Raw genomic sequence first — 12,498 nt, 5'->3', positions numbered from 1 at the left:
GGGACTGAGAGTTGGTGACTTTCCATGTTATTTTTTTTAACTCTGAAATGTTGAAATACTTATAAAATAGGGCTGTTGTAAATGATTACTTTAGTAATCGAGTAATCTATTGATTATTCTGACAATTAATTGAGTAATCGAATAAAAAAATGTGATAAAATAATAATAATAATAATAATAATAATAATAATAATAAAATCAACTTCGGCCCAAATTTTCATATCCGTGAATCCCTATAATTACTTTTCTCTAGTTCAGAAAATTAACTTGTAACAATAATAGCTTACATTTAAAGTTAACTTGGACAAAAATTATGCAAAAATCTGAAATTACATTCAATCTAATAATAAAGCAGCAGGCTCACAAATACAAAAACTCTATACTCCAGTTTTTATATTCTTCAGTGAATTTAATTAATAGATGAGCTCTCACTTTGCCCAGCCAGCTATAGCTTTTGAGTCCGTGTTAGCGACGGGATCTTCGGCACCTACGTCACACACAGAAACGCATCTGCCTGCCACAGTGCGCTCAGCCACCCAGTTGTTGTGGCCAGGATGGTGGTACGTTTATTTTCCGGTTTGTCCGTAAAGCTACACTCATGCTAAGCATCAACAGCTGTCCGCAGTGTTCCATCTATCCGCGCCACCTGTATAAATACTTTTGCCACACTCATCACCGCTGTTTGCTGCTAACCGGCTAACTAACAGGCAGCAGTTTTAGGAGTTGTATTCCTTGGATTGCACCCGTCATTCTAAGGATACTTATTGGTCCCTTGACAAACAATAAAAACCTGAACAGTGTCATCAATCAAAGAAATCCCCTCAGACCGAACTTGAAAATTATGCTGTTAGCAAGTAGCATCATAACGTCTAATAACTCAGGCGGAAGTGAGAGCGTTGCGCAACACAAATAATATCTGGCTGGGGACATACTTGGCACAGATAATTTGCCTCAAATTTGCCTCAATTTGAGGCAGATCAATTTCACTTCAAGGAATTTCAATAATCAAGGTACTCGAATCATTTGAGTTATCACTGCAGCCCTAGAATGAATGTATAACTTCTAATAAAATATTTTCTCTTAAACAATGTAATTCCACATAAGTATGCTCAAAATTAAAATATTTACACAGCCCTTGTGAATGATTCAACTAATATTGACCTTTTTGTTTCATTTATTGTATGAATTTTTTAAAGAATTACAAAGTCTGCTAATGTGACACAGTAGCCTGAAGCTTTGACCAAATGGACTGTGTTGTGTCAGATGGAGTCTCGATCTCACTCACTCTTTCTTTTCTAAGCACATCAATTTCTAGGTAAGTTCTTTTTAATCAGTATTTTAATTTAGGTGCATCAGACCTTTAATCTTTAAAAGAGGCTTACCATTGTAAATAACTTTTGAGTCCTCAAGTGTTTGAGATTTTACTACTACCTTTTATATTGCCAGTAAATCCATTTGCAACTAGATGTATGGGTTCCCCTGTTGACTGCTCAGGCTGTTGTGTTATTTCCTGTGTGAATTCATTCTCTAACTTCAGGAAAGTGCACTCAGACAATTCACCTTCTGACATTTAGAATGTTCTCATTCTTTCTCTGCATCTAATAAACCAGAAAATGCAGGTTCTAAAGGGTTCAGATCACTTTTTACTTATTATTGTTTACACAGGGAAACCTGAATATCTGGGTTTTTCAAGAAATAAATTATTACTTTGACAAAACCACTCCTACTTGAGTAATTCCCATGGCTTTATGATCCAAGTAAAGCTGTAATATTTGGGAAACTACAAGCTTCTTCAGTGTGTTATCTGGTAATTGCCACTTTGACATTTTCATGTGGGTCTACATCTGTAATTTATTCAGTAAAAATGAAGCTGTCAAAAACCCTCGCAATACTCTCCTTCAAAGAGCAAATTGTTCATGGCTCCAGAAAGGTGATCTATGGGCAGTACTGGCAAATCAGAAATGTTTTTATTAGCTCAGCAGAATATAATTCAGTCTCTCAAGCTCTAATTAAACAATTTATTTTCCATAACTTTGAACCAAGTTACGGAAATGAAACAGAGCTAATAAATCAAACTTGGCTCTTTGTCATTTTCCACAACCAGCTTTTCAGTTAAACATTTTGCACCCACATAAACATTTAAGCTCTAACCTTTGCAGTCTTGTTTATAACAGAGGTGCAGATTATTTGGAAATGTGCTGGTACAAGACTATTGTTCACTTCTGTGATGATGGTATCAACTCTGATTAACCTTCATTTTCCTCAAACTTCTTTTGCTTGTTCATGGCCCTGGAGCTTTAGCCTCTCAATCTAAAGCCAGCGTAAGGTGTGGAAGGGCAGAGAGAGTCCATCCAGCCACCAAAAGATATTACGGACAGCTAGAGCACAAATGCAGTGAAATACAAAAACCTACTAAATACTGCATCTCTGCTAAGGCTGTACAATACATAGATCACTAACATATTGTCATCCTAGTATCAGCGTGTCTGTTTTCATCCTGCACTTTCATAAAACGGCGATGTCATGAACCTTAAAAGTGGAGCCCTCGCCTAAGCTACTTCTGGCCATTCAAATATCAAACCTGCACTGAAGAACCATACATGGTGTGGAGATGAGTTTGGTTGATAAGTGTTATAGAGAATCTGGGTGTTGAAAATCTACTATTTTAAAGCTTTAAACATATTGTTGGTGTGTGATGTCTGTTTCTTAACTTTGGCAGAGGTCAGATCTGTTCTTCTTGGTGCATTTCACAGCAAACTGTCCAATTTGTGTTTATGGAAAGAAATGATGCACATTAAATGCATACAACATGATGGTGATCTCTGTTTTCAGCTGATACAAGGCAGTAACTAACTCATTTGGCCAATTAGTCTGTTCGACTTCAGTCTCCCTCACCTTTTACAAAACACACGTAAACGGCAAAAATGCACCCACGTCCTGCCATGAAGTGTTTTGTAAACAGTCATTGATGCTTTGGGTATTCCAACATTTTTCTATCAGAAACTTTAATTTCCTCTCTACATTGAGCGATAGTAGTCCATCTTATGACTAGCCTCATTTCCCTTGTGCGTCAACAAACTGATAGCTCATGGGCCTGTCACCACCATTGTTCATTGACTGGTCTCCTGTTGATAAATAAACTGACCACTACAACGCAGGAACACATCACAAAAACTGCAGATTTGCTCTGACCCAGTCATCTAGACATCACAATTTGATCCTTGTCAAATCTGTTTGGATCTTTTTGTATGCATATTCTTTCTGCTTTTAATACATCAACTTTGGAGGACAAAGCGTTCACTTCCTGCTCTATTAATCCTACCTGCTATTCCTGTGTCTGGTCACAACGGTGTCGCTAATTGGTGAACACTATGTTTTTTTAATGGTTTAAAATAAAGAAAAATAAAACGTACACCACTTTCTTTTTTCATGCAGTGAAATTAATGTCCATGATATCAAATGAATAATGCGTCAGATTTTCAACTGATGGTATCAGTTGAGTAAATTAAAGTTAATTTAAACTTAACTTAAATTAAGTTTAAAGTACACCATCCAACGCCTCAATCTTTTTCTACAGTTAAAGGAATTAAAATCTTAATTTTCTAAGTTTTGTGGTTTTATGATTTTTCTGCACATTTCTGCTTTATTCTCCAATGTGGCAAAACAAGACCCTGTTTGTTGAATGTGAAGGGGATCTCACAACAATCCCAGCACAGGATGCGTTTCAAGATTTATCCTGATCTCATGTGACAGTCGGCTCTCCTGTCTATTAATCTGCTGGAAGCTCAAACTAAACATCACAGCAGGGAGCAAGATTCCCTGCAATTATCACATTTGAGTCAAGCTGGGCCACTCACAGAAAATCACTGGGACATATTTTGCCCAGAGCTTCAGACAGCTGAACAGCTCTGGCCAAATACTCGTGTCACCTAAACCACCAGCACTTCCTTTCACTCACAACAGGAACAGAAAAGAGAGTCGTACCATAAACTCAGAGTGTCAATGGTAAAACATAAGTTCTGCTGCAAGCACCGTGCTGCAAGTGAAGTTTTAAGCCCTAAGCAGAATTTATTTTCGAGGTTCACCTTTTCGCTTTTCAATATTTACTGTCCACCATTTCCTGTACAGTTTTAGCTCAGAACAATAACAAAAAAATACCGTCCAGTGAAATATTTGCCTCTTGGCAGATTTCCTCTACTTTGGCTTTTTTTTCCGTCACAATGAAATATATTTTAGAAGATCTAATACATTTTAATGACCTGTGTTATTTAGTGTGATATTAAAATCCTTAGAGCAGGATTTTATTTAGTATGGGAAAAAAATGGGCTTGTGAAAGCAAACTGGCTTTATGTGAAAATGTAAGGCATGAATAGACTTAGCCACAAAACAACCCAGAGAAGCATTTAAATCATGGAAGACCTCAGCTGAGGTCAGCGTTTAGATCAATCAATCAAATTTTATTTGTACAGCACATTTCAGCAGCAAGGCATTTCAAAGTGCTTTACATAATTAAAATAAAAACAGCATGTGAGAAAGAGATTTAAAAAACATAATTAAAACGTAAACAGTGAGAAAGAGAAATAAAAAGCTGTAGAACTTTAGTTGAGATGCCGTCAACTGGGACTCCAACCCTTTGGACTTTAGTCAAACGCCGTTTGACAAGCACTCTAACCTCTCGGACTTTAGTCAAAACGACGTTTGACAAGGACTCTAACCTCTCAGACTTTAGTCAAACGCCGTTTGACAAGGACTCTAACCTCTCAGACTTTAGTCAAAACGCCGTTTGACAAGGACTCTAACCTCTTGGACTTTAGTCAAAACGCCGTTTGACAAGGACTCTAACCTTTTGGACTTTAGTCAAAACGCCGTTTGACAAGGACTCTAACCTTTTGGACTTTAGTCAAAACGCCGTTTGACAAGCACTCTAACCTCTCGGACTTTAGTCAAAACGCCGTTTGACAAGCACTCTAACCTCTCGGACTTTAGTCAAAACGCCGTTTGACAAGCACTCTAACCTCTCGGACTTTAGTCAAAACGACGTTTGACAAGGACTCTAACCTCTCAGACTTTAGTCAAACGCCGTTTGACAAGGACTCTAACCTCTCAGACTTTAGTCAAAACGCCGTTTGACAAGGACTCTAACCTTTTGGACTTTAGTCAAAACGCCGTTTGACAAGGACTCTAACCTCTCAGACTTTAGTCAAAACGCCATTTGACAAGGACTCTAACCTCTTGGACTTTAGTCAAAACGCCATTTGACAAGGACTCTAACCTCTCAGACTTTAGTCAAACGCCGTTTGACAAGGACTCTAACCTCTCAGACTTTAGTCAAAACGCCGTTTGACAAGGACTCTAACCTTTTGGACTTTAGTCAAAACGCCGTTTGACAAGGACTCTAACCTCTCAGACTTTAGTCAAAACGCCATTTGACAAGGACTCTAACCTTTTGGACTTTAGTCAAAACGCCGTTTGACAAGGACTCTAACCTCTCAGACTTTAGTCAAAACGCCGTTTGACAAGGACTCTAACCTCTTGGACTTTAGTCAAAACGCCGTTTGACAAGGACTCTAACCTTTTGGACTTTAGTCAAACGCCGTTTGACAAGGACTCTAACCTCTCGGACTTTAGTCAAAACGCCGTTTGACAAGCACTCTAACCTCTCGGACTTTAGTCAAAACGCCGTTTGACAAGCACTCTAACCTCTCGGACTTTAGTCAAAACGACGTTTGACAAGGACTCTAACCTCTCAGACTTTAGTCAAACGCCGTTTGACAAGGACTCTAACCTCTTGGACTTTAGTCAAAACGCCGTTTGACAAGGACTCTAACCTTTTGGACTTTAGTCAAAACGCCGTTTGACAAGGACTCTAACCTCTCAGACTTTAGTCAAAACGCCATTTGACAAGGACTCTAACCTCTTGGACTTTAGTCAAAACGCCGTTTGACAAGGACTCTAACCTCTCAGACTTTAGTCAAAATGCCGTTTGACAAGGACTCTAACCTCTCAGACTTTAGTCAAAACGCCGTTTGACAAGGACTCTAACCTCTTGGACTTTAGTCAAAACGCTGTTTGACAAGGAATTTAGAATTTAATAAAAAGATAATAATGACTTTCAACAGAGACATCCATTGTGAAAATCATTGCTTACCTAAAAGAACACAAAAGCTCCTCTAAACTTACTCTCCTATATTCTGTGGACTGGAGAGAAAAATTTAATTTTTTTTTTTTTAAAGACGTACATCCCATCACATCTGAACAGCCATTCAGAAAAACAAAATCATACTGACAACCAAACTTAAGGACCAAGGTGATTTGTCTTTATGAATAGAACCATGAATTCACCTTCCCCGAGTGTCCAGCCATTAGTTTCCAAACTTAGGCTCAAGCAGAAGGTTTTAGAGTTGATCAATTTACATCCGGATTTAAACCTGATTCAGTTTCTGTGGCATGACCTTCATGCTCAAAAATCTTCAAGTCTGGCTTAATAAAAACGATTCTGTGAAAACTGGGGCCAACATACCTCCCTATTAGTATAAATGTCTCAGTCCTTATCAGAAATATTTGATAACAGTTGTTGATGCCAAGAGGGACACGACCGGGTCATTAGTTTTAGAGAGCAATTATTTGTCAGGTTCAGGGTTTTGTTTGATCAGAGATGCGAGACAAAAACAGAAAAACGTATAAGCCTTTAAACACTTTTTCATGGTACTGTGGGTGGCTTAACACTTAGCTAAAATTATAATACTGGGTTTTTCAAATAGTGAATTCAAGCAACTTTCAGGTCTTGTTTTTGATCTTTTTCAGTTCTTGACACATTTCTGAGTAGTTTGCCATAACCTCTAGTTAAATGAAAAAGTGCATGCAAAAATAAAAAGTAATTATAGCACGGAATGTAAAGCTATGGTATGTAAAGCCTTATCAGCAACAGCTGAAAAGAAATGCAATTTGTTTTTGTTTTGTTTTTTATTAAAACAACTCATTTCTTTGGGCCAGAACATAATCAGCCTCAAACTCTGTAACTTGGGCTGGTCCTGGATGCCCGTTTCAACTTTTTTAATTTGTGATAAATTCAATAGCTAATCCCCTTCGAAATCTTTGACAAGTTTTTTTTTTTTTTTTTTTTTTAATCATTGCGATGCAAATTTAACACTAAAAAAATAAAATATTCAACAGTGTGTGTACGGTATTTGTTTCTCTGACTCTGCAATAAGATTTTGCACTCCTCCACGTCTTCACAGCTGATATTTTTATGTACTGTCTCTGAGCTCCACGTACTTAACTGAATGTTTTGACTTGGCGTTCTGCAGTTGCGTTTGTAAATGATGAGGTTTACCAAAGCAAAGTGCCTAACCCGGAATAGAGGTAGGAAAATATAAAACTCACCCACAAGCAGAGCAGCTTTAGAGCAGGACCTCTCTTGGCTTCCGAAGAAATGTTTAGAGAAGAAAAAGTCCACTCCGCAGTGGGAGAACTAACAAACGCCACTGCCGTGTAAACTTTACCACAAGTTTTATAACCTCCGCTGTTGACCGCCCGAAAGTCTGCTGAGTGACGGGCAACACAGAGAGTTGTTAACAACTGCCGCTCTGACTCAAGTCTCCGCAAGGTTGTTCCTCTATTTTGGAAGCTTGTGGGGTCAAAGGACAAGGAGCGACTCTGTATGCGCTGAGTGTCTCTTGTCACAGAACATGATAGGTACGTATGGGCTTGGGGTGAAAAGTGGGTAAATGGTTTCTGGTGCGCGCTCGTGCGTAACAGCAGCGTGTGCCCTCGAGCACATCCATCACCTCTGACGAAGCGTAGAGGCTAATATGGAAAACAGCAGCCAGCTACGAATCTCGAAAAACATTATCAGTGACCTGAATGTGTGCACGTTTGCTGCCGAGATCCCTCACTCCTGTCTAAAATTCACCAAATTTCCATACTATGATATGATTCCATATTATGATTATGATTATTTCAATGAGAATGCCCTGCTGCCTTTACTGTATGTTGCATTAGGTGACTGTAAAGCGCAGGTGCATCTGTTTGCTCTCTATTAGTCCACCGCACCCGTCTGAGTTTACGCAAACACGTCACCTCCTTAAAGCAACGAGTCCCATTCAAAGAATGAAAACAAAGCTCTGTGTATTTTATCCACCAAAAGCTGAAACATCCTGTCGCCGATGCGCTTTTGTCACTTTTGTCACTTCTTTTAGCAAAACGGAAATGTTTACATGCGTATGGATCAAACTTTAAAGTAGACACAAGGAGACTTAAACCTGAAGGAGGGTGTGGTTATTATGGCACTAATGCGGGTTAAACTACCAGAGGCCAAGTGTCACCATTTAATAACCACGCCTTGTGTCATAAATATGTCACACTTTTTCCTGATGACTTACCCACGCTGTAAAAATGCCTGTGAAATTCCCGCCCAGGCACTGTGATTCACGAATGCACCCCTTCACCTTTACCACTGTACTTAAATCTCCTGAGTCAATATTTTACTGAAATACCGTTTGGCTTTTGGCTTATATCTCTAAGATTTGCACATATATAGACTGAAACGTTTGTCAATTATTCTTTGCAAATTGCTCAAACTCAGGCCGATTGGCTAGGCAGTCTCTGAGCAAGTCCTGGAACATTTTCATTTGGATTCAGGTTTGGACATGAACAAGGTCATTTTTAACACACACATGTGCTTTGAATTAAAAACTGTTCTATTTTCGACCTCACGTGACATTATTCCTAAATGGTTTGCAGTCTTTTGCAGCTCATGTTTCTTTTCTGTTTAAATAGAGAAACACTTAAAGTGTGGAAAATAACACAAGATGTGTTTACTCAATGGTAACAGAAAATGTGTTGGAAAAACATCACATTTTGTTTTAAAATGCTTTCAACCCCACCCATCTTCTCACCAGCGCCGATCTGTCTTGAAATAATTATTATTATCCTGCCACCACCGTGTTTCACCACGGAGATGATGTGTTCAGTGTGTGCTGGTTTTACATCAAACACATAGTGTACAGGGTGCCTTTTCTGTTTTGCTCTAGTCTAAAAACAGCATCTTCATCCACACGTTTTCTTGTGTTATCCACTTGGCATGTGGCAAACTGATAACAGCACTTTATGGCTTTCTTCTTGCCAGGACAGATTTGTAAAATACACAGCTAATTGTCCTGTGAATGGATTCTCCCACCTGGGCGGTGGATCTCCGCAGCTCCTCAGAGTTGATCGTTTTCCTCTTGGTCGCTTCTCCGAAGTAATGCTCTCCTTCCGCAGCCCGTCACTGTTGGCTAAAGGTCAAGGCTTGGTAGGCTGCAGTTGTGCCATTCTTCAATTTCAGATGATTGTTTGAACAGTGCTCTGGTGTTCAAAGCTTTGGATATTATTTCATAAGCCTGACCAATCTGCTGTGTTGGAGAATATTAGCATCATGGGAAGACTAAGTCCTCTGATTCCTCCATAAAATAGCTGGATTTATACTGAAGTTGAGTTGGACGCAGGTGGACTCTATTTAAAAGCTGAGTGACGTCTGGGGGGGAAATTAGTTGCACTAGATTTTCTGAAGGACGATCAGAGTAAAGAAAGCTGAATAGATGCATGCTTCCTTGAATTGTGTTTGTGAAAAATTCAAAAAAGCTTTGAAACTTTTCTTGTATTTCCACTTAGCAATTATTACAGTACCACTGTGTTAGTCATAAAATTCCAATCAACTATGCTTGTGGCTATAATGTGAAATTTAAGCATGATGGTTACTTTTTCAAGGTACTGTGCACTAAATGCAGCACATAATGAAAATTTAGCATTAATATATAGAATATTGGATCATAGCTGTAATCAGAGAACACACACACACACACACAAAATCCATAGAAAGAGTTTGAATGATATCCTAATTATTTAAAAGGTTTTAGAGGCCTTTATTTGAGAGTGGTCAGACAGGAAGGTGGGTAGTGAGAGAGGTGGAGGACATGCAGCAAAGGTGATGAGGCTGAGACTTGAACCTGCGACAGCCACATTGAGGACTAAAGCCTCTGTACCGGTGCGTTACTTCTGTGCCACTGCAGCACCCCATACCCTCATATTTTATGTTGATATTTAAAATTGTGTTCATTTACAGACACATTTCTTGGTTTCAAGGGTAACTAAACTGTCCATTTATTGCCTGTGACCGCTTATCCTTATGGGATCACTGGTGGGCTGGTGCCTATTTCCAAGCGCTTATTGAGAAGGGGGCCTGTCCACTACAGGCCAACATAGAAATACACAAGACAGACAAACATGCACATACGCCCTCTCTCACCTGAGGACACTTTAGAGAGAGCAATTAACCCAACAGCCGTGTTATTGGACCGTGGGAGGAAGTCGAAATACATAGTGAACCCACGCAAAAAATCAAATCAGGATGCTCACCACTGTGCCACTGTCAGTACGTAATAGCCATTGTATCTATTTTATATTGTGTGGTCCTCTATTTTTATTCTTCTTTCCTGATTAGACATTTATATAACATTTCACTCACTTTCTCCAAAATAAAAACTAAAGCATGCAATTATCTGTTGCATTCTACATGCTCCTATAAATCCAGATGTGACTGCAGATCACCACAGTGAGGATTCAATCCAATTGTTACAAACAGCAATGAATGCAGAATCCTGGAGATTGATGTAACCTTCTTATTGTAGGAGGAACAAATCACTGTAGGAGTTCACAGATTCTCAGGATAAGAGGCCCATAATGAGGCGGTTGCCTCATAATGGGCCTCTTATCTTGACCCTGAGTTTTGCTTTCTGTCTGGCTCGAGGCGTCTCACTGACTTTAGGTACGATTTGTCCATTTCTGACCACATATGCTCTTCTGCACAAGACCAATTACAGTGGAAAAAAACAAACTTTTGGCCTAAAGTGAAACCTCTCAATTTATCTTTAGCAGTTTTTACCCCTACTTTATATATGCCAACTGTACAGTAGAAGAAAAGAAGAGGGGAGAATGCTGTTGCTATGGTAATGTATGTATATTTTATTGGCAGTCCTTCCTCCTGAGGTGTAACAATGCCACCTAGTGATATGTGAGATTATTGTGCCCCCTAGGGATGCAGCGTCACAGAACAGAGATATCATTTCCACTAAATTACTTGAGGAGACACTGAAAATTAAAAAAGAAAAAAACTGATCAGGGTTTATTTTTCATCTATAATCAGGGATGTTGGAACTCTACATAGACATATTGTCTTCTGATTCTGATTCTATATGTTCTCTACTCAGTGCTAAGCATCTAATGCATGTTTTCCCTGTTTGTTAACCTATCTGTGATGAACATGTTATGTTTTGTTCATATTAATAGATCACAGAGATCCCTTTCATTAATAGGGTATATGAGTATATTTTACAGTCATCCACATATGGATATTTCATATAGTAGTATTTACTCATATTGATTATTTAACAAAGTGTGATGCATAAAAAATAAGAACACTTGTTGAAACATTTTGTCACATTATAGCCACTACCTTATGTGAAAGTTCAACATAAGCTTCATAATTGTTAAGTGTAACTAAAATAACCTATAATTTACATATAGCTAAAAATACATCAAAATCTACAAAAACTACTGAGGGACACATTTGTATTCAGTCCCTAAGGTGTCAATATGTCGTAGAACCACCTTTCATTGCAATTACTTTCACACATTAGGTGTGTGTTTACCAGCTTTACACATCTGGAAACTAAAAATGCTACTCACTTGGATTTAGGAGTCCACTTTGATGGGGCTATAACATGAGGGTGAGTCGATCTAAACCTTTCTGTCTGTAGGCTCAGGAGAGTCGTCCTGCTGAAAGGTGAACCTCTGCCCCAGTCTCAAGTTATTTGAAGCTTCTAATGGGTTTTCTTTCAGGATAGTTTTGTATTTAGCTCCGTCTTGTCGTCATTTCTGATTTTCTTCTAAGAAAAGCAGCCTCTCTGCATGATGCTGCCACCACCATGTGTCACCAGGGACAGGGTCTGATTGGGGTCTTATGCAGTGCAAATCTCCCCCTCACATAGTTTTTTGCTTGAAGGCAGGTCAATTTTGTCTCGTCGGACCTCCTGCTTGCTCTATCACCCACGTGATTTGTGGCATAAGCAAGTAGAATTTATTTTGGCTTTCCTCTTAATGGACCTATTTGTGGCATGGAGATCCGTGTATTCTGGAGCTCTGTCGCTCCTCCAGATTTACCATTTGCCTCTTTGGTGCTTATTTGATTAATGCTCACCTTCAGGTGGAATGTCATGTCTCGGTAGGCTTGCAGTTGTGCAACACTCTTTCCACTCTCAGATGATGGATTGGACATTGTTTTCTAAACTAACCCTACTTTAAACTTCTCTACAAATTTATCACTGACCTATCTCCTATCTGCTACGTTTTTTTTTTTTTTTTAGTAATGTCGTTTCCTTCGCTCTTTTCAAACATTTTCTGAGGCCTTTACACAACAGCTACATTTACGCAAAGATAGAATTCTTCGCAGATGAATTATTT

At 38.9% G+C, this 12,498-nt stretch overlaps 1 protein-coding gene across 2 annotated transcripts in view; it reads right to left on the bottom strand.

The window, feature by feature from the left end:
• chl1a (cell adhesion molecule L1-like a) overlaps positions 1-7,735 on the bottom strand; it is a 67,705-nt gene extending 59,970 nt beyond the window's left edge. Inside the window, exon 1 of one of the 2 annotated variants that reach the window (XM_014991267.2) lies at positions 7,384-7,735. The gene's annotated coding sequence lies outside the window, so the exon portion shown is untranslated. The remainder of the gene's footprint in view (positions 1-7,383) is intronic. The other variant, XM_088007077.1, reaches the window with a different exon arrangement.
• Between the last annotated feature and the right edge of the window lie 4,763 nt (positions 7,736-12,498).

The sequence above is a fragment of the Poecilia mexicana genome, unplaced genomic scaffold (assembly GCF_051168715.1).
Source record: "Poecilia mexicana isolate PSO_F unplaced genomic scaffold, ASM5116871v1 scaffold_7, whole genome shotgun sequence".
Lineage (NCBI taxonomy): Eukaryota > Metazoa > Chordata > Actinopteri > Cyprinodontiformes > Poeciliidae > Poecilia > Poecilia mexicana.
Note: the sequence above shows the minus strand (reverse complement) of the source record. Positions and strands in the feature narration are given on the sequence as shown.